This window comes from Sapajus apella, unplaced genomic scaffold (genome assembly GCF_009761245.1).
Source record: "Sapajus apella isolate SASKATOON/1434 unplaced genomic scaffold, GSC_monkey_1.0 scaffold122, whole genome shotgun sequence".
NCBI lineage: Eukaryota > Metazoa > Chordata > Mammalia > Primates > Cebidae > Sapajus > Sapajus apella.
In genome coordinates this window covers 4,082,368-4,108,188 of record NW_022437062.1, presented here as the reverse complement: position 1 = coordinate 4,108,188, position 25,821 = coordinate 4,082,368, and the positions used below count along the sequence as shown (strand labels likewise).

At 38.0% G+C, this 25,821-nt stretch overlaps 1 protein-coding gene and 1 pseudogene across 3 annotated transcripts in view; both read left to right on the top strand.

Annotated features, from left to right (window-relative positions):
* The window catches only part of CUNH15orf41 (chromosome unknown C15orf41 homolog), a 227,978-nt gene that overhangs the window by 30,476 nt on the left and 171,681 nt on the right, over positions 1–25,821 (top strand). The gene's annotated exons all lie outside the window — the stretch shown is intronic.
* On the top strand, positions 1,429–13,525 carry LOC116538706 (annotated as a pseudogene). The gene has a single exon (XR_004263756.1). The product of XR_004263756.1 is annotated as a la-related protein 4 pseudogene (transcript).

The following is a 25,821-nucleotide window of genomic DNA, read 5'->3' as shown; positions in this document are numbered from 1 at the left end:
GAGAGAAAAGATGAGAGCTTCTCCCTTATACAGCATTCTATGTGACCATGTGCTTCAGCTCTCTAACATGTCAAAGCAGGGCATGTACTTTAGAGCTCCTCTGGCTGAATATTGTCTAAGGGGTCTCAAAGATTGGCTATCTTGCTAAAGTAGTTTATCAGCAAAATAGGAGAAATGGTTCACAAACTATAATATGGGAAATATTTAATCAGTAAGTAGGTATTTGCATTAAAAACAAAACAGATGACAACTGCATCAAAGCACAGGGATAATTGCATGCTGAAATGATATTCGAGTAAAGCAAGGGGCATGTAGGAAGTCACTTCGAATTGTGGTGTTGTAGAGAAATACCTAATTGCTTGTTCCTCTTGTCACTTTGCTTCTTTAAGTGACTTAAGCAAGGTAGATTCTTAAATTGTGCCTTTATAAATCTTTTCAGTTGTGTAATGTGAAAATTATTAATGTGTGGTTATCTAGATGTAGTTGTATAGTATATCATCTCCCTTGGATAGTTAATGAGATGGCTTTTGTGCCATTTATCTTGGAAAAAACATAGTGTTCTTTCACATCTACTTATTTTGCCACACTTTATCTTTCATTTGGATGGGTTTATATATAACTGTGTGTGAGTGTGTATGTGGTTGTGTATTTATTTTTGCTTTATGTGTAAGGATAATATATGAATCTAGTTCTCAGCTAGATTCTCTTGGCATAAACAAGGGTGGGTATCTGTTCTCTGCAGTGGCTACTCCCTTAAGAAAATTAAGTGTCCACAGAACTGGTGACCTGTTTTTAAGAGAACTGTAACATCTTTCTAAATGAAAAATCATTCCAGCAATATTTAATACTTGCAATTTTCTTCTGTCTGCTTTTAGAACTTACTGGCCAACCAGGTCAGACATTATTAAAGTTCAAGGGGTCCAGTGGGAAGAATAATGGTTTTTGCTACTATGAATTTTAAGTGTTGCCATTTTCATGTGTAGCATCTGTACTCACATGCCACTAAAAATATGTAGAAGTTTCAGACAAAATTCAGGGTCAAGGTTACAAGAATGATGATGTTTCTGACTCATTCTCTTAGCATTACGTTACCCAAATTATCTGCTTACCATTCTGTAGTAAGATCCTTTTTTTTTTTTTTTGAGACGGAGTTTCTCTCTTGTTACCCAGGCTGGAGTGCAATGGCACGATCTTGGCTCACCGCAACCTCCGCCTCCTGGGTTCAGGCAATTCTCCTGTCTCAGCCTCTTGAGTAGCTGGAATTACAGGCACACACCACCATGCCCAGCTAATGTTTTGTATTTTTAGTGGAGACGGGGTTTCACCGTGTTGACCAGGATGGTCTTGATCTCTTGACCTCGTGATCCACCCACCTCGGCCTCCCAAAGTGCTGGGATTACAGGCGTGAGCCACCGCGCCCAGAGTAAGATCCTTTTTAACCAGTTATTTGAAAGAACTTATAAAAAGGCTTTTTTTGGAGAGGTCTTAGCACTTTTTGGCAATTTGTTTAGGTACAGTTGGAGAATCTGTTCTGACTAAACAGGATAGCTATTGACTATCCTGTACTCAAATAGACAGTAGGGAGTGCTTTAGTTCTGAGAATAACTGTGTTTTCTACTACCAGAAGCAATGCCTTTTGAATATAAAACCCTTGGGGAGGCCGAGTCCTGTGTCACATACTCTTTTGAGAGTCCACTCTCCAGCACATGGGAGTTGTCAACAAACAGGTGTTTGATAAATATTTGTTAAAATACTGAATAAGTGAACTAACCACCTTTTGGGAGAGGCTACTAAATGTGTAGCTATTTAATGTACTTTGGTGGGCTTAATGAGATGAAGAGAGACTGAGAAGGAAACTTACACAGAATTATCATGGGTTGGTTGAATGAATATAGGTATCCCCACATCACTTTTGAAATGAAATGAAATGTCCATACCTCGTAAAGTCAACTGCTTTTAAAATTTTCTTAGTGTTATCATTATCTTGGAGAATAGGAGAAACGGAGTTTGTGTTTTGGGAAATCAAATACTTTATTACTAAATTTGGTAAATGTTTTACTAAACGGAATTGATTGTGTCTTGTTCTAAAAATATCAGCAGGGTGTTTGCATTTTATCAAATGAGTATGAAGTTGTTTTATTGGTGGTATCTCTAGCCCTACATTCTGCTATTCATCAATGGTGGTTATGAAATGAAATTCATAATTATTAGAGGCAACTCAAAGGAATAACGTATAGTAGTAGTTTAAAATGGCTTGTTGGGTCAAGACAACTTTGAAGTTGTGAAGAAACTTTTACCCATGGTACATTGTTCAGAATTGTAGCAGCTTCATTTATGATTGTTGAGTTCACTTGGATAGAGTGCTGTGCCCATGATAGAAACTGTAGTTTTTCCCAGGTGTCTGTTTTCTCATTCTTCTGGTATGATAGAATCCTCCATTTTTGACCAGGAACATGACTTCCAAGAACAGAGGCATCTTTGTATATTTCATGGCCATGGAACTGAGTTCTGGCTATTGCAGAGAAGCATAAGTTTCATGTGGCAGCTTAGTTTCATGTGGAGGCTTCCATAAGAGACAGCCTTTGTCTCTCTTCTTCAAGATCCTTTCTCAATCTTGCTTTCTGGAACGCACATGCCATAGTCTTAATCGTGGGCTGATAGAGGGGTGAGCTGAGAGGAGCCTGGGTCCCAAGGACTTCCTGGAGAAAAATTGCTATAGTGGAAGAGGCCGATCTTATGGGGAAAGACAAATATTCCTGACTTACCTAATTCATAGTTATTTGGGATCATATTTTCTATCCCTTGTGGGTGAACCTCACCCCATCTATGTAGAGATAGACGGGCTGGGTTTTATCAGATTGGATTCCTAGGATATAAGGTCACAATGAGGCTGCATGAGACCAAGTTTCTCACCATATTCAGAGCTGTTTTAAAGTCCATGCCTTACGATTGCTGGTGAGTCATGTAGCGTTCACTAAGCTTGGCATGTTGATACTTCCCTTGTTCTGGATTTGGTCTGACTATGTCAGGACTCATATATGGCTTTCACAAATTGCCTGCAATGACTAGTCTGCATCATCTTCCTGGGTATTGTAAAGGTAGAGAGTTGGGTTAGGGAGAGGTAACTGAATATATAAGCAACAGGTCACAGTGCTCTTTTTAGGCATTATTATTTTTATTCTGGCCATGAACATCTTTTCCCTGAGAAAATGTTTCCATGAGTCTCACTATTTGTTGATATCTTAAAAGATAACAGTTGGTTGCCTGAATATTGTATATTGTAGCCATTTTATCAAAATTAAAGCAGAGGCCAAAACATACTAGGCTTTTCTTCTGTATTTGATATAGCCAAAATTTCTAAGACTTAAAAATTAATTAGTAGCACACACTCTCTTAATCTTCTTGTGAAGCTTAAAATCACTAACTATTAGTCACCACAGTGTTTGGAAGCAAAACAGCTCTTTTAGCAATGGCATCTCTATTATGTGTTCACATGTTGTCTCAATGCCCATTCATTCTCTGTGTCTGTGAGTTGTAGTGTTTTTACATTTTCCCTTAAAATGGATGTGTGTGTTTGGTATGCGGGTGTTAGGGAATGAGAAGAGGAGGGGCATTCTTCATGAAGTCATCACTTGGAAGGCCAATATGTGCAAGTCACCGTGCTAAATATTGTTGATGTAACATTGGACCAGTGGGAAAATACAGAGAGAGTATCAATGAGGGAAAATGGATGTGTGGACAGAAAAACATAAGTGGCTTGACGTAGACTCTTCCTTCTCATTATCTGGAATTCATGTCTAATCTCTTAGCCACCAGGCTGAGGGCACATCATAGACATGGTGGAAAGGTGAACTGGAGGAGTTGAGTTTCGGGGATTTGAAGGTGCCACATTGAGTTTTTAGAGGTTCTATATCATTTTAGAACTAAATGCTTCTGTGTATGTTTTGGTAATTTTTTTCTAAGCCTACATTGTCTAGTCTGCATAGAGTAATATCAGCCTTCAGCAACTTTTATCCAGTATTGTTGCAAGAATATAAGGCAGATGAAATTGTAAAAGTATTATACCTTTTTATATTTCAGAATGAAAACTATTTTTAAAAATTATTCTATTGGGGCACAGGCATGTGAGCCGGTTGGAGTTGCCGTGGTAGGAACAATTGGGCCAAGTAGGGGACAACATGTTGCTTTTCCAGGAGCAGGTAAACATCTAAAGGAACTGGTTTAAATCCTAATGCCAAAGTATGACAAGAAATTGCTCCTGGAAATACCAATGCCACCCTAGTAACACATGGAACTAAAAGCTCTTGGCATAAAACAGCAGCTATATCAGGTGCTCATCCTGAGGATAATGTGAGCTCTCAGAAGGTATTTGTAAAGACTATGAAGTGATGTATTCTTCGTCTTGTGAAACCCCAAGAAATACTATAAGCATTGAAGAATCAACTGAAGGGATGATTTTAGGACCAGAAGATCTGAGTTACCAAATATATGATGATTCTGGAGAAAGCATTTCAGTAGTTTCTACAGAAGACCTAAAAGAATGTCTGAAGAAACAATTAGAATTCTGTTTTTCATGAGAAAATTTGTCAAAGGATCTTTACTTGATATCTTAAATGGATAGTGATCAGTTCATCTCAGTTTGGACAGTTGCCAACATGGAAGAAATAAAAAAGTTGACTGTAGACCCTGATCTAATTCTTTTTTAAGTGTTAAGATTTTCTTCCATGGTGCAAGTTGATGAGAAGTGTAAGAAAGTGAGACCAAGTCATAGGCATTGTATTATAATTCTTAAAGAGATTCCTGAAACAACACCAGTAGAGGAAGTGAAAGCTTCATTCAAAAGAGAAAACTGCCCCAAAGTGATAAACTGTGAGTCTGCACACAGTAGCAACTGGTATATCACTTTCTAGTCAGACAAATATGCACAACAGGCTTTTAAGTGCTTAAGAAGTTAAAACATTTCAGGGCAAGCCAGTTGTGCAAGGATAAAAGCCATCAGTACATTTTGTTGTTGTTGTTAGGAATGGTTATCGATTAATGGATTCCAGTATCTATAGTCAGTCCATTCAAACTCAAGCACGGTATACTTCCCCAGTCTTTACGCAGCTCTATGTAACCCTCGCCAACAGTACTCGGTCTATGGTATTGTGCTTCAGTCTTGGTCTCCAAGTCCTACAGCTTACTTTGAGACACCACTGGCTCCCTTTTCGCAGTGGTAGTTTTGTGAATGTCTTTAATTCACCAGGATTGTATAAAACAAATGCTATGAATATGGGTCGACCATTCAAAAAAAAAAAAGAAAAATGTGTGAAGCCTTATTTTAGGTCATCCAATGGTTCAGAACACTCAGCAGAGGGCTCTGTATCATTGTGGGGGATGGACAGTTGAACAGATCTAGCTCAAGAAACTTTCCAACTGCATGGTGTAACCGTATAGTAACTGGTTATCAGGAGCAAATTTACCTTCAAAAGGAGACTTCCATTTTGCAGATGGAACAGAATGGGGAATATGCTAGGGAAGGAGAACTCTTTTCAGAGGCCAAAGACGAAGAGAATGTGATGATTTCAAGACCTCATCCTTCAACAGCTGAATCAAAGGTTCCAACTCCAAAGTTTGACTTACTAGCCTCAAATTTTCCACCTTTACCTGGAAGTTAATCAAGAATGCCAGGTGAACTCATTTTGGAGAATAGGATATCTGATATTAAAGATGTCTGCAAAGAAAAGGGTAATGGAAAGTTGAGAGTTAGTTGCCCAGTGCCTGCAGATGAGCAGACAGAATGCACTTCTGGCCAGTAACTCAGTATGAGTACCAGTTCTCCATGTGCAGCTGATCTTACTGCCTTAAGCACATCTCAGCAAGAGAAGGATCTACTAGAGCATTCCTCTGTTCAGAAGGATGGTCTCAACCAGATGAATAGACCAGTTTCTCCTCCAACTACTACAAAGCCATCAAGGGCAAGTACTGCTTCACCATGTAATAGTAACATAAATGCTGCTACAGCTGTGGTTCTACAGGAACCCCGGAAGTTAAGTTATGCTGAAGTGTATCAGAAGCCGCCTAAAGAGCCATCTTCAGTTCTTGTGTAGCAGCTTTGGGAACTTCACTCCAATGTATTGTCTCCCACCAAAAATGAAGATAATGGAGCTCCTGAGAAGTCCATTGAGAAACCATGTGAGAAGCCAGCAGTAAGGGCTAGTAATGTTTATTCTGGCTTCTGAGGCAATACCATTCCCAGGGGAGAACAGCTAGAAAAATCACAGAGCAGAGACGCCAGTTTAGCCATAGGGCTATACCTCAGGGAGTGACTCGAGCTAATGACATAGAGCAGTATGTGCCACCCATATCGCCAAAGTAAAAAACAATCAAAACAACAAAACTATTCAAAAACTTCACTTTCTTTCTGTTAAACTCGAGCTGTGACTATATTGAATTGTTTTGGAGGGTAGGGGGTAGCCAGGAAGGTAACAGGAGAAAGCACATCCTTAAATCATTGTGGATTTTGGAGTTGTGAGGGATAGGATCCCAAAATTCACCTCTGATGTGATTTTTAAATGCTTGAGGATTCCTATCTGTCTATCTACGTATATATACATACACACACATATAAAAAGTAAAAGGTTTCTTTTTTGTTTTGTTTTGTTTTAATTTGCAGAGATTTGCTGCCAGGTTAGCTTGGCTAAAAAAAAAAAAAAAAAAGGACATTATATGTCCTTCAGTATAGGAGATGAGGGAGTGAGAGGAAATATTTTTTGAAGAAGCATTTCTGTAAAATTAGAAATTACTTTTTAAAATCTATTTACAGTTTGGCTTGGAGAATGCCATCTCTGACTATATGGCCTTGTATTGCAAAGCAGATCAGTAGCTGGGGTGCCTATTGTGGGTGTGAGTATGTACAAGAGCGATTGAAGCCAAATCTGTTGTCATGTGGTAAATGATTTGAAAACTGAATGTAACACTTGAGTGGATTCTTTTCTAGTTGGAAATTTAGTCTTTCTGACCTTACTAATATTTCATTCAACAAGTTGTGAAACTCTGATTGTACTTGGAGATGTGACTACCAATTGGTTTGATATTCAAGGAAGAATGGGGGTTATTCGAAAAACTGAAAATTTCATCTTGGACTTCAGTGCATAGGTCAAATGGAATTCAGAGGTTTAAACTTCCCTTTGATTTTCCCCACCCTAAAATGGGAAACAAAATTTTTTTTCTCACTCCATTTTTCACTCTCTGTTCTTTACCACTCCAAAAGCAAAATAACCAACTACCTACTGAATTATGTGTTTGTAATTGCTTTGACCAGTCTAGTCAAATCTTATAAATTGTGCTAAATTTCAGAAGTGAACGTTGATGTATTTACTCTTCCGTTCACATATTTAGAATTTTAGGTCCTGGGATGGTGGGGCAGACTGACCCTACAGTAATTTATTTGTTGTTAGTGTTAAAGGTGAAACATTATAATGGACTCTTAAGTGTTAAGCAGTGTAGAAGTAAAATATATTTTTTTAAAGGCTTACTTTTTGAGGGGACTTATTTCTGTTTACAATGTATTTACCACGTTTCTTCCCTTTTCCCCCGCATTCAAAAAATACAGTTTGGAATTGACTGAAACAGAATCAGCAAGTCATGGGATATTTTAGTAAAGATAAGAAAGATGGTTGATGAAAATTAATGCATAATTTTTCAGTTAATAAAGTTGTGGCTTTTACATACTAAATAGACAAGTCTACATGCTGTCATTTAGAAAATGGCTAAAATATTAAAAACTGTATTGTGTTCATCTGTTTTAAGTCAGACCATATTTAGAGTTCTTTGTAAGGTGGGTTTTATTTTTCTTTTAAGGGTTAGTTTGTAATAGTAAGAACTGTCCCATATGTTAGTGAATTACATATGTATAAATTGAAACTGTAAATTGTGAACCCTCAAAAGCACCATGGTGACATAGAGTAAATGTCTTAGTAATATATTAAAGTGAATGTAAGTGGTGGTTAAAATTACATTACTGTGAAATTCATCTTCCAGCTCTAAGCTTTGGAGATACATATTAGTGGTTAACTGGTAAGAGCTTTGAAAACATTTCACATATCTGTACAAGCCACAATTACTATTTCATTGACTTATTATTAGCTTGGCAGTTGCTTTTGATTTGATTTTTTTATGTCATGGTATATATATTTACTCACTTTGAAACTATTCATTTCTATACACTATTTAAAAAAATTACCTACTAGGTGAAACATGCAATAAAACTATCTGTGCTGAAATTTGGGGGAAGTTTAGGTCCTTTAAAAAAAAGTATTAATTATTGACTACATCTATGATAAAAGTGCTTATTTTGGTTTACTAAGATAATGCAGTTGGTGGAAATGATAAACATTTTAAGTGTTAACATCCTTTGAATGCATTGGATTTCAGAGAATAAACATTTTGTAAAAATTAAAAAAATTATTCTGTTGGCCTCCCTTTTAGATGGGCAAATTCATTGGTGCTAGCCATTCAAAATTGTGTGAAGGGCAGTATCTGACATAATTATAATATTTAGGGAAAGTATTTGTTGGGTGACCTCACAATAAGTTCAGGTTTTTCTTTTTTTAGCTCCGAGGGCTTTTAATAGAATTGCTTTGGTCTAGGAATTCATGATAGACTAAATGAAATCCTTCAGTCTGCTGGATTTAGTGAAACCATAAATTAGCCTCATGGTGAATGCATCTTTCTTTTTCCTGTTTCATTTGATACAATTCACTGAAATGATGACTACCTATAAGTGGTTAGAATTTTATGTGTGGAAAACTTGAAGAGAAAAACTTTTCAAAGTGAAGTGTTTGTTTCTTTCATCATGGTGTCACCCTCTTTTGATCTTTTTCATTGTGCTTATGCTTAAAAATAGATTTCAGTATATGTTCCCTAATGGTAAGGGTTTATATGCAAAATAGGTTTTCTGCCAATTTTACTGTCACATATAGGGTGAAACTGGGGGTGACCCAGTTTTCCTCATTGGGCTTGAGGGAGGGGTGGGGACAGTTGGACCTGTCTACAGACCTCCCTCTCTACTCTTTAACTAAAAAAGTGGCACAAAGTGGTAGGAAGGAAACCTAAGCAGATGTCTCATTGGCAGGCCAATGTGGAGTACTGAGAGGCAGTGTTCGTAGCAGCACAGCAGCTGTGGGGACCTCTGTCATGGGGAGCAGGGCCCAGCAGTCAGGTTGGCTTTGGTGACAGGTTCCTGGCATGAGCAAATTCTTGAGTAACTGTAGTTCTAGCTAGATTTCTAAAGACAAGACCTGCATACACAGGAGAGCTGGGAAGCACTGTATTTCACCCAAGCGGCCTGTGGTTGTAGACTTGAGGAAATATGAGGAGCCAGGGTAACAGCAAATGGTACTTATCTTTGGGTGCCAGAGTATTTGGCCAGAGGTACACACATTCTTCCCACCTGACGTTAGGGCTGGTCGGGAAGTTGTGGGCAGACCCCAGGGTAAGGTCAAGTAGCTCTAGCAGGAACGGGGCAGAGCCTGGCCTTTTAGTCAGGGGCAGGGAGCACTTCCCCAGTTGGGTCCTGTCTTGAATCACGTCAGTGTTTGTATCAGGGAAGGCAACCTTTCTGACTTCCTCTGATCTGGAGAGGCCGTTTTGATGCTGAGAAGATAATTGAAGCTTCTTATATCAAATTGAGCCATTTCTAAATATTGAGACACATAGTTGCATGGAGCTGCTGATGTGCAGGGTACACATTCAGATTTGGGGAGAATCTAATATAATCTAATGCAATGTAAGCCGCGGTTCTATAAAATTTTGCAGTTTTTTTTTTTTTTGGACGTTTGCAGCTTTTGGGATATGAATTTTGTGTTTTTTGGTTGGGTTGTGTTATTTTGAGAACAGACATGAAACCCAGTCACATTTTTAGGATATTGTATGTATGCCAAAGGAAATGTATGTTTTTTTCCCCTGAAATTTTTATTTCTTATGTAAATAGCATTAAAATCAGGAAAAAAAAGATGAAGAAATCAATTATAAACCAAAACCCATACTTTTTTTTTTTTTTTTTTAAACAATTGTGCCTTCTATTTTAGACCTTGGGCATAGGCTTACTTGAGACTGTAATTATAAATGTACTATCAATATAACTTTATATATTTTTTTACTTTAAATTTTATTCACTTACAGCCAATAGTTGCATGTTAACTTTGTTGAGTGATGAACTCAGATCTGCCAAATTGAACTTTGATTTTGAATGGTGAATTTTAGGGTAAAAATGACTTTGTGTTTAGGCTCCATTCTTTTGGCAAGTGTTGCAGTGGAGGTAACCGGTTGTTGGACGCCATCGGCAGAAGGCTCAGTACCCTGGACAGGTCCTGGAAGTTGCTGTAGGGTGAGGGGAGCACTCCTGTGGTGTGGTTGGGACTTTGTTCTTGGTTATAAGGCCTCTGAACTTGATTTTCTGGTTCTGTGGTAAATTCCGTGAGATGTCTAAAACCTTTAGTAAATTTCCGTTTTTCTTAAAACTAGATTGAGTAGATTAAGTTGTTTGCAACTAAGCATCTTGTGAAACATTGGCATATTGGTTCTTGAAAGTAATCTGTTTTATCATTTGGAGACAGTCATTAAGAACCTGGAGTCTAAGGGCAAACTGCCTGTATTCAATATGCTGGCTGTGTTAATTTGGAGAAGATACTTCACTTTTCTCACTTAGCTTCTTCAGAAAACACAACTATTATTATAGTGATGATAATTAAATAAAACAGTACCTGGTAGCTAATAAGTGTTTCCCCAGTGTTACCATCTTTATTATCATGCTCATCATGACAGTAGGTATTTATTGAACACCTTTTCTTTATTAGAGTTCAACAGAAATGGGTAAAAGTTACAAATCAGATATTGTAGCAAAACTTAGTGTATAACAAAGCCTAATTGTATTGTGCATACTCTTAATGACAGCTCCATCTCTGCTTATTCTCTGGTTTCCCTTAAGACACACAGAGAAGCAGGGAAGGTATTTATAGCCGTCTAAGATTGGATTTATTGAATGAACGACAGTAAGTGCTGAGAATAACTGATAAAAAGGATTTGATTGTGAATCAAGAATAAAAGGCTTGTGGTAAGATTTAGAATTGTGTGTTTAGTAAGAGAAGAGCTTAAAGCATTGTAAGGCATTCCATTTGTTGTTTTAACATTGTCAGCATGTATTATTAAAGTGGGTGGTTATAGAATAATTATAATCCATATCATGATGATGATGATGTTTTTAGAGAAGATTGAAAATCTACAGTTTTTTTCCAAACAAAGTAAGGAAAACATGTCATTTACTGGGGCTTCAAATAGTTTGCTTGACCTCATGAGAGTACTAGTGAGATTATTTAAAGGAAAGACATGTTCAGTAAGGTACTTTTATGCAAATTTTTGCATTTCCTTGTTGAATTCTTAAAAGTATCAGCTTAGTAATTGGGGGTTGGGATGGGAGTAAGAAACAGAAGACAGGGAAAAATATGAGATTATTAATACAATTATTTTAATATAACTGAGAATTTATTTGGGAAGAGAGTGGTAAAGATGGTAATTATACCTACAATCTTTATAAATTATAAGAATTATAAAGTGAAAATGGCCAATCATTTTTACTGGTTTTATAAGAGGTTTCTGTGACCTATTAAATTAAGAAAGTTTGAGGGGCAGGACATATATTTTTGTGCAGAAAAAGAATAAGGAAATATTTAAATTGTTTTAAAAAGTATTCTAAACTATTTTACTCTGTGAAAAGTTTCTAAAGCAATTGTGCTTATTAGACATAGACTGGTAGCATTATGGTCACAGAATTAAATTTAGCCTCTAGATGTTCATTCACTATGATTGCATAGAATTAGTAGAATGTCTTAGGTATTCTCTCAGGATTTCATAAAATGAAGAATTCTCTGATAAGAAAGATTCATTCATGGCATTTTCTGTGTAAGCAAAACCATAAAATATCTGAAATTTAGTGGAAAAAACTGGGCACCATGGAGTAAAATTAGATTGCTTCATAAAACCCAACATATATAACTAACCTTATACAGCCACAGACTTGGTTTTCTGTGGGAGTTTTTAGAGCTTGCTTTTCGAGAAGGAGACTCAGAGTTGAACTCAGGAGAGATTGGCCCAGTCCTGGATTTTGAAGAATTAATTAGCTACCTGGGAATATTGTGGGAATAATTAATCATCAACCCTCAGTGTGGCTGGTTATGTAAGGATCCCCAGTGCCTTAGTGTGCTTCAGACTGCCTTAGCAAAATACCATGGAATGGATAACTTAAAACAACAGAAATTTATTTTCATACAAGTTCTGGGGGCTGGAAGTTTGAGATCAGGGTACCACCATGGTCAGGTTCTGGTGAGGGCCCTCTTCCTGGCTTGCAGGCGGCCACCTACTTGCTGTGTCCTAACTTAACCTGTCTCAGTGAGTGCAAAAGGATCTCTTCTCTCTCTCTCAAGAGACAGAGATTTGCTGTGTTGCTCAGGCTGGAGTGCAGTGGCTACTCACAGGTCATAGGCATGCTACCATTACTGATCAGTAGGGGAGTTTTTACCTGCTTCGTCTCTGACCTAGGCAGATCCACACCTCCTTAGACAACCTAGTGGTCCCCTGCTATCAGAAAGTCACACCATACTATGCCAAACTTAGTATGGACACCTGATCTGCATAGTATACTATATCCCGGAACTCCTGGATTCAAGTAGTCCTCCCTCCTCAGCTTCCCTGGTAGCTGGGACTACAAGAATGAGCCATTGTGTCTGACTCTTTATCTTCTTTTAATGCCACTAATTCCATCTTGAAGGCCCTGCCCTCATGACCTCATCTAACCTCAATTACTTCCAAAATCCTCGTCTACCATTACACTGGGGGTTAGGGGTTCAACATATAAATTTTGGGGGGGACATAAACATTTAGTTTATGGTGCCTATTAATCCTTCAGGGTGATTAGAGGATCACTAGACCAGGTGACCTGTGAGCTGACTCTTATTTCATTCTCTTGTTGGAATGTTGTAATTTTCTTATTTTTTGTACTTAATTACTGGGTTATTTTGTCATCTTTTATTTCAGATTTAAGCATTTTTTGTCAGATTATAATCTGTAAATTTGTTCAAGATGGACTCAACAAAAAGTAGTTTATATGTTCTTAGAGATTATATATTTTGTATTGGGGGTACATTTTTCTCTGTTACTGACATCAGGGTATATTTAAATATATTACAATTAAAATAGATATCTATGTTAAAATTGCGTGGATTAAATATTATGTCATATATTTAATTTGTTTTTAAATTTTTGTTTATTTTAAGCCGCTGTTCACTCTATTCAAATCATTTTTTTTCTTTGCAAAACTAGCTAGAACTGATGAGGAATCAAAGAAGGCCTTATATATTAAATTCTTAAGTAGAGTCTTAAAATTTAAAGTAAGGATCTATAATAGAGACACAGGCCGTGGGCCTTGTTCCAGCAAACAAAGCCACAAATAGAGTCTTGCAAATTAAGGAAGACGGCAAATGTCTTAAAACAAAGTAGATCTTGAGGGGGAAGAAATAAAATACTGAAGTTTCAAAAGCCAGACTAGTTCCATACTCTTTGCTTTCCACTCCAAAGATAGAATTTCAAGGTACATTTTCAGTGATTTAGCTGTTGCAACATATGCAAATATATTCGTCATTAGCTGTCCTGTTTTGGGGACTAATAGCAAGCAATATGCTTGAATAAGGGGTCCAACTTCCACTTAAATGCAGTTTCTTCGCTTCTGGGCAACAAAGCCATTTGCAGACATCTGGAAATCATGAGCCTCCTAAGTGGGAGGAGGTGCTATTCTGTTTCACCTGAAAATATCCTTTCTGATTTACTGGTGTTCTATAGTCCCTTGCTTGGTGTTTGTTACTGATGATGATGGGGGCCAGGGTTGCTATAGTGGAAGTGGGGATGAGGAGTGGGGGTCGGGGAGTGTGTTTGCATAGGGGTCATAGCTAAGCTGAGCCAGCATGGGGCAATGTGGGCCATGTCTGGCACCATGTCCCCAGGGATGTGGCAAGTCCACTTGGAGAGCACTTCCAGGTTCACAGGCTTGAAGACCTGGTCCATGGACCACTGAATCTTAGATGGAGAGATGCCACCCTGCTTGCCAATGAGGAGTTGATGGTGGAGGACAGTGTTGCTCCAGGTGATGCCGAGGTGGTAGGGGTGAGTTTGAGGGCACTTCTGGGCTGCAGCACCAGCTGTGTGTAGTACATAGGCAGGCCCCTGTCCTTGCCCACCTCCATGCACGGGGCCTACATCATCTCTATGGCCTTGTTCCACTTGGCGAGGCCATTGCCATAGCTGCTGAGGTCGAAGCTTGCAGTAGTAACCTTGCAATAGTGACCTTGCACGTGACCATGGAGCGCATGGAGACCTGGCTGTCCTGTGCCGTAAGCAGGAACTTGGAGTTGGGGAACAGGTACAACAGGTAGACCAAGGATTCGAGTGTGAAGTGGTCCTTGTTGCAGAGCACACGGGCTGGCTCCCTTTGCTTAGAGATCACCTCCAGGATGAAGGCCTGCGTGGTGGTGTTCAGCACCTCATCAGTCACGCCCGCCTTGTCCAGCTGTAGTTTCTTGTGGCCAGACTTGGACCAGGCCTGACGCATGGCCAGCATGCAAGGGATGATGTGTGTCTCCTTGCTGCAGTGCACCTCAGGGCGGTCCTTCAGCCCACAAACATCAGCATGGTGCTGCTGCAGAGCATACCGCCCATGAAGATGAGTGGCATGGCCTTGTTGTACTGGTACTCCACGCGGTCCATCAGATCTGCAAGGTCCACCTGTGGCTCTGCCTGCCAGTGCTGCCTGGCATGTTAGCATCTGCTGCCCTAGCTGGACCACCAGCACCAGGGCCAGCTTGATCTGGCAGGCCCAACCTGGGAACCCACTTCAAGGACTGTGGCAACAGGTCAGTGGGTGGCCCACTGGGTTCACATGCAGAGGTTCAGGGAGGTGGTCCCATGTGCCCAGTGACTCCTGGCCTCCTAGCTGCCCCTGCTGAAGAAGTGGGAGGACTAATTTTTTTTTTTTTTTTTTTTTGGTGCCAGGTCAGCATGGGTTTATGGAACACTGGCTACAGTAAATATGTGAAAATTGTAAATATTTTTAAAATTTTTATTAAATTTATTATTGATTTACATACAGTTAAATTCCCACCGTTTCTGTACAGTTCTGCAAATTTTGACAAACACATGAAATTGTGTAACCACTACCACAGTCAAGATGTTGAGCACATGTATCATCCCCTAAAAATTCCATTAGCCCTTTTATAGTCAGTTCTCCCCCACTGCCCTGGCACCTAACAGCCACTGATCTGATTTCTGTTCCTCTACTTTTCCTTTTCTAGAATGCCATAGAAATGGAATCATGTGGTAGGTAGCCTTTTCAGTTTGGCTTCTTTTACTTAGAGCACGCTCGTGATTTCTCCATGCCGTTGCTTGCATTGTTGCAGAGTAGTATTCCTTTGTATGGATGTGTCACAGTTTGTTCATCCATTATTGAAGGTTGTTTGTGTTCTTTCCGACATAGATGAAGCTGCTGTAAAAATTTGTGTGTAGGGCTTTGTGTGGTAAATATCTAGAAGTGCCTTAGGATGGATCATCCCCATAATCTAACTCATACCTAATTTAGGTAAGATTTGGGGGTTTGAGATGACACTTATTTAGATGACATTTTGAACCTGAGTTGATTCTGTGATGAGTTGGGACTTTGGGGGTTGCTGGGATGGGGTGAATGTATTTGGCATGTGGGCCAGATATGAATCTTTGGGGCCAGAGGGTGAATGGTGGTAGGCCAAAAAATAAGCACCTTAAAGATATTAGGTCTTAAGCCGCAGAACCTGAAAATGTTACCTTACGTAGTTTGAGGGTCTTTGCAGATGTAATTAACTTAAGGATCTTGAGATGCAGAGATTATCCTGGATTACCAGGATGGGCTCTAAATGGAATTATATGTATCCTGAAAGGAGCAAGGTGGTGGAAGTTTTTACCACACATACTTAAAAGGCAATATGAAAATGGAGCAGAGAGAGATTTGAAGATGCTGATCTTGAAAATTGGAATGATGTGGCCACAAGCTAAGGAATGCAGGCAGCCACGAGAAGCTGAGAGAGACGAGAAATAGATTCTCCTCTGGAGCCTCTGAATGGAGCATGGCCTTCCTGACACATTGATTTTGGCCTACTGATAAGGGCTTTGGACTTCTGGCCTCCAGAACTGTGAGAGAATAAATTTCTGTTATTTTAATCCACTAAGTTTTTCGTAATTTGTTACAGTAACCATAGGAAATTAAAGTGTGTGACCATGGTAGGATGTTTAGTAAATTTTTATTTTTAAGATAAAGCCTTGAGAAAGTGAGATTAATTTGTTTGATTTTTATAAGTAGTTGGTTTAAGAAGCCATCTGAAGTGGGTCAGAATTGATTATCTTTTTCAGCACTGAATATTATTGAGGGAAACTTGCAATATTATTTGGTGCTATTTTTAAGACCAAGGCTTTTGTCGAAGAAAAGGCAAAAGGATACCATGGAGTAGAAAGATTATAATTACTTATTAGTTAATGGTTAACAATTATCTCACTCATGGTAATAATATAAAGTGCCACTAAATTATGCTGAACATTGATTGTTAGAGAACTGATTTTGTCACTTGAGTAAGAACTGATACCTTTGCTCTCTAATATCTCATCTTGTATTTTGAACCCTTTTGACAAATGCCCTTTGAAAGCTAAATTCATTTCTAGAATTCGATCACTTCTGTTTTCCTCTACATCAGGCTACCATGATGAAACTCTTGAAAGCCAAACAAATTATTCAATTTGAAGTTACTGTAAAGAGGTGGGGAGAGGGGAATACTTCTAGGTCTTCATAACCTTCTTGTGTATTTTCATGTGAAAACCTAGTTTAAGCCAGGGACCTCCTAAAGAAAATATGTGAAGAATTGGAATTGTGAGGTTAAATGTTTTATATATGTGTATACATATGTATGTATTATACATTTTAGATAACTTTTCAGGTAAGGATCTGATGGCTCCTTTAGTGAATATCTGGATTTAGTCTTATATCAGAAAATATGGTAAGTTAGAAGAGGCTGGGATTTCAGCAGTGAAATAGTTGTGTTAGACCATGAGATGGTTGTTTAACCTCTTTTGGAGGAAGTGGTACCTTAAAATCAGTGGTGAATAAAAGAAGTTAATTTTAATTATTTTCCTTGATCTTCTCACTTTGTGGTTGGATTCCTTTAAAGGCCTAGAGGTCTTCATGAACAAATTAATCACTGTAGCTATTGACCTAGGATAGAACTGCTATAATAGACCCACATAAAAATGTCCACTGTCAATATGATTACAAGTTATTACTATTAGGACCAAGGCACAGTTTTTTGATAAACTGTACTGAAATGACTTAGGGCTGTAAGTAGAGAGAAACGTAACAAATTTAACTCTTACATTTGCAGAACTGATAAAATCATAGAACTTTCAAGATGAAATTGGATTCTAAAGAAGTTACCAATCAATTTACAGATGGTGGAATTGAGACCTAAAAATATTAAGTGATGTTTCCAATTAGATTTTAAACACTTCAGGAATAAAGACAATATTCCCCGTTGGTGATCCCTTGACAATGCAGCTGTTGCTGCTGCCCTCCCTATTGTTTAATACGTGTCTGTGGAATGCATAAAGATGTTGTCTTAGTCCGTTTTTGCTGCTAGAAAGGAAAATCGGAGGCTGAGTATGTTATAAAGAAAAAAGGCTTACTTGGCTCACAGTTCTACAAGCTGTACAAGAAGCATGATGCTGGCTTCTGCTCTTGGTAAGGGCTTCAGGAAGCTTCTACTCATGGGGGAATGCAAAGGGGAGCTGGTATGTACAGAGACCACATGGTGAGGGAGGAGGAGGGGAGAGAGAGAAAAGGAGGGAGGTGCCAGGCTCTTTTTAACAGCCAGCTCTTTAGAGAACCAACAGAGCAAGAACTCATTAATTGAGGACTCACCAAGCCACTTATAAGGGATCTGCTTCCATGACTCAGGCATCTCCCATTAGGCCCCACCTTCAACACTGGGAACCAAACGTCAACATGAGATTTGGAGGGGGTCAAGCAAACCAAACTATTGCAGATGCCCACCAGAAATTTGCAAAGAAAATTAGTATTTCAAAGGACTGAGCAGTGGTCCTATATCAGGAGAAATGACACTTAACCTGGAAAAGTCATATTTAAAACTTTGTATTTATAATGGAAAAAATGGACGTCATAGAGGAAAAGAAGTTCATAATTTTGATCTACTTTTTAAATCAAGGCTTTATGGAAATATTTATGTACCATAAATTTTGCTCTTTAAAAACATACAATTCAGTAGTTTTTAGTATATTTACTAAGTTGTACAGCTATCACCACTGCCTAATATCAGAATGTTTTCATCACCTCCAAAAGAAATCCCGTGTTAATTATCAGTCACTCCTGGTCATTCCTGCTCCTGTCCCTGACAACTACTAATCTGCTTTCTACTTCTGTTTATTTTCCTATTCTGGATATTTCATATAAATGGAATCATACAAGATGTGGTCTTTGTGACTGGATGTTTCCATTCATATATTTTAAAGATTTATCTGTGTCTTACCGTATACCAGTACTTTATTTCTTCTTATTGCTGGATAATATTCCGTTCAATGAGTATATCACATTTTATTTATCCATTTATCAGTTCATGGACATTTGAGTTGTTACTGCTTTTCAGCCATTATGTATAATGTTGCTGTGAACATTTTTTTTTATAGACTTTTGTTGAGAAACATGTTTTTAGTTCTCTTAGGTATATACCTGTGAGAAAAATTACTGGATCATATGATAACTTTGTGTTTTTAACTCATCTATTTATGTATGTTTATTATGCATATTATTTGAGACAGGGTGTCACTCTGTTGCCCAGGCTGAAGTAAAGTGGCACAATCGTAGCTCACTGCAGCCCTGAGCTTCTGGGCTCAAGTGATCTCCCCACCTCAGCCTACCAAGTAGCTGGAACTATAGGTGTGCACCACCATGCCCAGCTAACTTTTTAAGGAATTTTTTGTAGAGATGTAGTCTAACTATATTGCCTAGGCTGGTCTCGAACTCCTGAGCTCAAGTGATTCTCCTGCCTCAGCCTCCCTAAATGTTGTGATCACAGGTCTGAGCCACTATGCCTTACCATAACTCTGTATTTAATGTGTTTGGAAACAAACTGTTTTCCAAAACAGATACACCATTTTGCAATCCCACCGACAATGTATGAGGGTTCCAATTTCTCTATATCTTTGCAGCTTCAAGACTACAGTGTCTTGGACCTCCTGCTCCTCAGTCTCTCACCCCTCTGAAACACAGGGAGGAGCTTTCTCTGAAGCTCTCTCACCTGACTAAGGGATGTTCCTCCAGAAGGAATGTGATTGTCATGAATACCTTCCCTGAAATCTGCACTAACCAGAGACCTTACTCATGACACAGAAGAGGAGACTGACAGGTCTCCATGCCCAGGACACCACACCCAGACAGACTTTTCACTTGTTCTTCTGAGGGCTGCCACCTCGGAGACTTTATCTGCATAATAAGATGATCTTTGTTTATAGTACAGCTCCTACCCTCGCCCTCCCATAGCTTCAACCATCTGGCCCTTCTCTGAATCTCATAGTTTGTGGGACCTCCCATGCATATACATGTAATAAATGTGTACATCTTTTCTTCTGCTAATCTATTGTCAGTTTATTTTATAGACTCTAATTATTGAATTTCCAGAGGGGAAGGAGAGGGTTCTCTCCCCCAGCAGCATGCAGGGCAAAAAAAAAAAGACTGAAGAGACCGCATGTAAAAAGATGCCTAATAAACATTTCTTACAAATCTATTATTTATATAATGTGTTGAAGTTATTGAGGTTACTTCAGAGAAAAATGGCCAGAAGCCTGGTCTTGCAAGTGAAATTAAGTGTCACACAGCCTCTTACTCTTTATCTGATTTATGTTATGACTTGTTCTAAAAAGTTAATACCTAAATTTAATTAGAAATGAAAGAAGTTTAGGTACTTAAGACTGTCATTAAATCAGAACATTTAGAAAAGGGTGGGACTTAGAGCAGAAAAGAATCTTAAAGGTCAATTTATCCAACCCCTCCTCAATTTTTTCCTTCTTGTCTTTTTGCCTGCCTAATTAATTTTATTATGCAATGTAGCACAAATATGAAAGAACAGAGAATGATAAATGAAGCCTTTGAATATACATCTGTTTGTATTTGCTTCAGGTGCTTATTACTTTTACAGAAATGACATGTTCTAATACCGTTCTATCTTCGCTTTCCCCTTCGGATTTTTATTTTTTAATAAAATATTGTCGATGTGATTGAATGTACTTCTCTGATTTCTTTCCTCTTCTCTGTCACCTGAGGTAACTATTATCTTGAGTTTAGTGCTTATCAATCTTTTTTTTTTTTTTTTTTTTTGAGACGGAGTTTCGCTCTTGTTACCCAGGCTGGAGTGCAATGGCGCGATTTCGGCTCACCGCAACCTCCGCCTCCTGGGTTCAGGCAATTCTCCTGCCTCAGCCTCCTGAGTAGCTGGGATTACAGGCACGCGCCACCATGCCCAGCTAATTTTTTGTAGTTTTAGTAGAGACGGGGTTTCACCATGTTGACCAGGATGGTCTCGATCTGTTGACCTCGTGATCCACCCGCCTCGGCCTCCCAAAGTGCTGGGATTACAGGCGTGAGCCACCGCGCCCGGCATGCTTATCAATCTTATGTGTTTCTTTTACCACATCCATACATATATTCACAAAAAATCTGTCATTATATTTTGCTGTTTGATACTTTTAAGTGGTGTTAAATGTGAATGTAATTCTGTAATGTGTTTTTTTGGGGGGTAAATACTACATTTTTTGACATTTATTTATGCTGGTACCTGGTAGCATAAGTTTCCCACGTGTTACTGCTTTCTAGAATTTGTTAGCTATTCTTATATATTCTTCTTGAATTTTAACATAAATTTATTATGTTCTACCAGAAGACTCTGTTGTGAATTTGATAGTTTTTATTAAAATTATAGATTAATGTGTGGAGAACTAACAATTTTATTTACACTATCTTTCCACCTATTACCGTTTTTTTTTTTTTTTTTTTTTGGAGGCAGAGTCATACTCTGTCCCAGGCTGGATTGCAGTGGTGGGATCTCAGCTCACTGCAATCTCCGTCTCACAGGTTCAAGCAATTCTACTGCCTCAATCACTCAAATAGTTGGTACTATAGGCATGTACTACCATGCCTAGTTTATTTTTTCTATTTTAAGTGAAGACCATTGTATTACCCAGGCTGGTCTCAAACTCCACGCCTCAAGTGATCTGCTCATCTCAGCCTCAGAAAGTGCTGGGATTACAGGCGTGAGCCACCACGCCCAGCCCACCCATGATACTTTCTTTATAAAAATGTCACATTTCTATGTTTAGTCAGAAACTCTTTTACGTTCTTCAGTAATGTTTTATAACTTTTTTCAAAAGTTTCATATATTTTTTTAAAAAACACGTTTCTAAATACTTTATGGTTTTGATTGTGAATTAGATCTGTTTTTCTATTCCATTCTCTCATTGGATAGTACTAATTTATAAGAATTCTTATTTTTTATATTACTCTTGTCTCCAGTTACCTTTCTGAGATACTAGTTTTATACCTTGTTTGTAGACCCTCTTGCTGTTTCTATGTAGAAAGCCACCTCATCTGCAAATAAGGAGGATTTGTTTGTTTTATTTCTTCTTGACGTTCTTGTTTTTCTATTTTATTTTGTTTGGTAGGATCCATAGTTTGCTAAGATCTCCTACAGTAAAACCAGTTCCTTTCTCCTTTTTTTCCGACAGTCCAGTTGATGATATAAAGTTCTCATGAACTTTGATAAATACCACCATCATTGCTCAATGTTACGCATTTTTGTTGTTTCTATCATGACTTCCTCTTTCATCTATGAGTAATGTAGGAATGCATTTTTTAATTTCTGAAATTTGTTTGGAGGACTATGTTTTTAATTTTGAATTCTAATTTAATTACTTTTGATTAGATACAGTCTAGTCAAGTCCTGAGCAGAACTTTTAACAGCTTTATAGGGCTAGAGGACAAAGTTTAGAGAAGAGGGCCTACAAAAGGTGAAAGGTCTTAAAAATATTCCAAGCTTTGGTAAGGGAGGACCCTAACAGACTATACCTTAGGAGTCAATGTGAACTGAGATGGAAGTATCTCCTCCTGACAGTTTCAGATTTATCTGATTGGCAACAAAAATTAATACCTGAAATTGACTAAGGTGATTTTATACTCCTGGTGTTCCCAGTATCAAGTCAGAATTCTCTCTGGAGAAAACATTTCAGCCTTTAGATTTTTTTTTTTTTTTTTTTTTTTTTTGTAAGACAGATAGAGTCTCACTCTGTTCCTCAGGCTGGAGTGCAGTGATGCGATCTTGGCTCACTGCAACCTCTGCCTCCTGGATTCTAGCAATTCTTGTGCCTCGGCCTCCTGAGTAGCTGGGACTACGGGTGTATGCTGCTATGTGCGGCTAATTTTTTGTATTTTAGTAGAGATTAGCTTTCACCGTGTTGCCCAGGCTGGTCTCAAATTTCTGAGCTCAGGCAATCCATCTGCCTTGGCCTCCCAAAGTGCTAGGATTACAGGCGTGAGCCACCACGCCCAGCCAGCCTTTAGATATTTTATGAAACAGTTTTTCAGATACAACTAGCCCTTGAACAACATGTGTGTCTGTGTGGGTCCACTTATATATGCCTTTTATTCAACTAAACTTAGATTGAAAATGCAGTATTTGCAAGATGTGAAACTCACATGTATAGAGGACCAACTTTTTATATAAGTGAGTCCTGCAGGGCTGACTTTGGAACTTGAGTATACACAGATTTTTGGGGTATCCTTGGGGGTCGTAGAATCAATCCTTTGTGTGTACCAAAGGACAAGTGTAGTATGGCACATAATGAGAGATACTGAGTTGCATAAGGACACATGACAACACGAATGAGAGCCTGTAAAGGCTGTAGTACTAGACTCAAAGAAGATCCAGTTATTGGAACTACCAAACAGAATTACTAGAATTGTACTTTATTCAAAGAGTTAAAAAAGAGATTGAAACATTCTGCAGGGAATTTATATGAAGAAGAATCAAATAGAAAATTTAGAACTGAAAAATACAGCAATCAATATTGGATGAATTTAACTCAGTGGATCAGTTTAAAGGTAAATTAGACATTACTGAAGAGAGGATTAGTACACTGGAAGGTGGGTCACAAGAAAGTACCAGAATGCAACATATAATAAGAAAAGGGTGGAAAGTATGAAGAGAAACTAAGAAATAGAGGATACAGTAGAGAAGGCTGACAGAGTCATTGGGAGTCTCAAGGGGAGGAGCTTGAATGCAAAAGCAATGCTGAAGAAATTATGGTAGAGTATATTCCCAAAACAATGAAAGGCACGGAGCTACATAGTGAAGTTCAACAAATTCTAAGCAGGATTTTTGTAGTTGAAACTTGTAAAAAGCAAAGATAAAAGAAAATATTAAAGCCAGATAGAGGACTAAGATTGTCATTGCAAAGAGCCACAGGTTGTTGCCTGACATCATCAACAAATCTGCCTTGGTAGAATTATTAAAAGAATGTAATGGAAATGAAAGAGTGGAAGGGAAGGAAGGAATGAAGAACAATGAGATGAAACATCTTTAAGTAAATCTGAATAAGCAAAAGATACTTGAAATAGTAGCAATGTCTTCTGAGATTTAAGAAATATACAGACAGTTTCAATAGCATCCTATATTCCTGGAGGGGGAACTTTCAATAGTGTTGCAATGTTTTTTATATTTTCCAGGAAGCAATAAATTACCAGTTAATAATACATTTTGATAAATTGAGGAGGCAACATGGCTTTCTAGAGTGATTGTTAAAGGAACAGTAAAAGAGTATGTAACCTTTAAGTTGCAAGTGGAAAAGTAGTGAATAAACATTGAATCATATGAAAAGTACCCAGGAATGGAGAGAAATGGTACATGTAGTAGATAAGACGATACCATTTAGTAAGATGATAGATTTAAACCTGAATATTTTAGTACCTACATTGAGTGCACCTGGTTTAACTACAGTCATCAAAATGGTGTGATATCTATTGTAGAGATAAACATACAAATCTGTGGAACAGATTGGAAAGTCCCAAAATAGATTCTCAGATATTTGGCTTCCTCAGAGGCACTAACACGTGTGGTCAGTTTTATATTTGTATGGAAATAATGAAAACAAACAGTGATTCCTGCTTTAACACACAAAATTAATTGAAGGTAGACCATAGACCGAAATGTAAAAGCCAAAGCTATTAATCTTCTGGAAAAATGTATGAAAATATCTGCATGAAAGTGGGTAAGCAAAAATTTCTTAGACAAGATACAAAAAGTACTAAAACAAAAGAATAAATTGGACTTCATCAACATAAAAAAGTTTTGTACTTCAAAAGGTACCACAAAGACAATGAAAAGGCAAACTGTGGATTGAGAGAAAGTGTGATGAGGATGTACAGTAGTGGGAACTTTTCTGTATTGTTGGTGGGAGTTTAAAGTTGTTACAAACACTTGAAAAATTGTTTGACAGTATCTGCTAAAGTGGAGATGTGCATGTCGATGACCCAGAATTAGACTCCTGCGTGACAGATGACCTGGAATTCGACTCCTACGTTTATACCCATCAGAAATGCGTGTGCTTGTACACAAAGAGACTCACACAGGAGTGAGTTCACAGTAGTAATAGTCAACAATACAATAGATAAATTTAGGATATACTCATTCGATAGAATATGCTACAAGTGATGAAAATGAATTAACTGCCCTTATATTAGCATGGCTAACTCTCACAGACATATTGGTGAGTGAAAGAAGCCAGATGCAGAGTGCATGCTGTGTAATGCACTTAACATAAAGTTTACAGACAGGCAAAACTAACCTGTAGAACCTAAGGGAGGGTACATATTTGGGTGGTAAAACTGTCAAGAAAAACAAAGATTAGAATTGGATCATTGTGAGAGGGAGGGAGGGTAGTGGTTGAATGCGTTATCTCTTGGGGTGCTGGCAGTGTTCTGTTTGTTAACGTAAGTGGTTATATGCTTTTTAAAAAAAGGTTAATTCATTGGGCTGTGCATTTGATCCATGTGGGTTTTTGTGTTTTATTTCCAATAAAAATAATTTTAATAAGGAATATATAATAACATGGATAAATATTAGTATCTTATGAAAGCATGTTACAAAAAAGTATGTTTAACGCACAATTTTTAAGAGAGTGTGTGTGTGTGTGTGTATAGATAAACATAAACAGATTCATACACATCAGATTTAGAGCAAAAACACAGGAAAATTATAGTCCAGAATGAATTCTAAGAGTGGACGTCTGAATTTGACACAGAAGATGCACTATTTTATAACTAGGAAACTCTACGTTGAATATTGTTTTATAAAATTAACATTTGCAGAAGACCCCTACATCCTCTGTAGAGAAGATGACTCGATTATTTATATTTGCCTGCCTTGTTCAGGGAAGGATTTAAAGCTGCTTTATAGTTAATATGAAGTGAATAACATTTGAGCAAAAGATACATAAGTAGTCAGATAGACACACTTCCAGCAATATTGCTACAGGGAGAATAATGGAAATTACCACACAGTCTTTTTTTTTCTTTTATTGTACTTTAAGTTCTGGGGTACATGTGCAGATCTTGCAGGATTGTTGCATGGGTTACACACATGCCGTGGTGGTTTGCTGCCC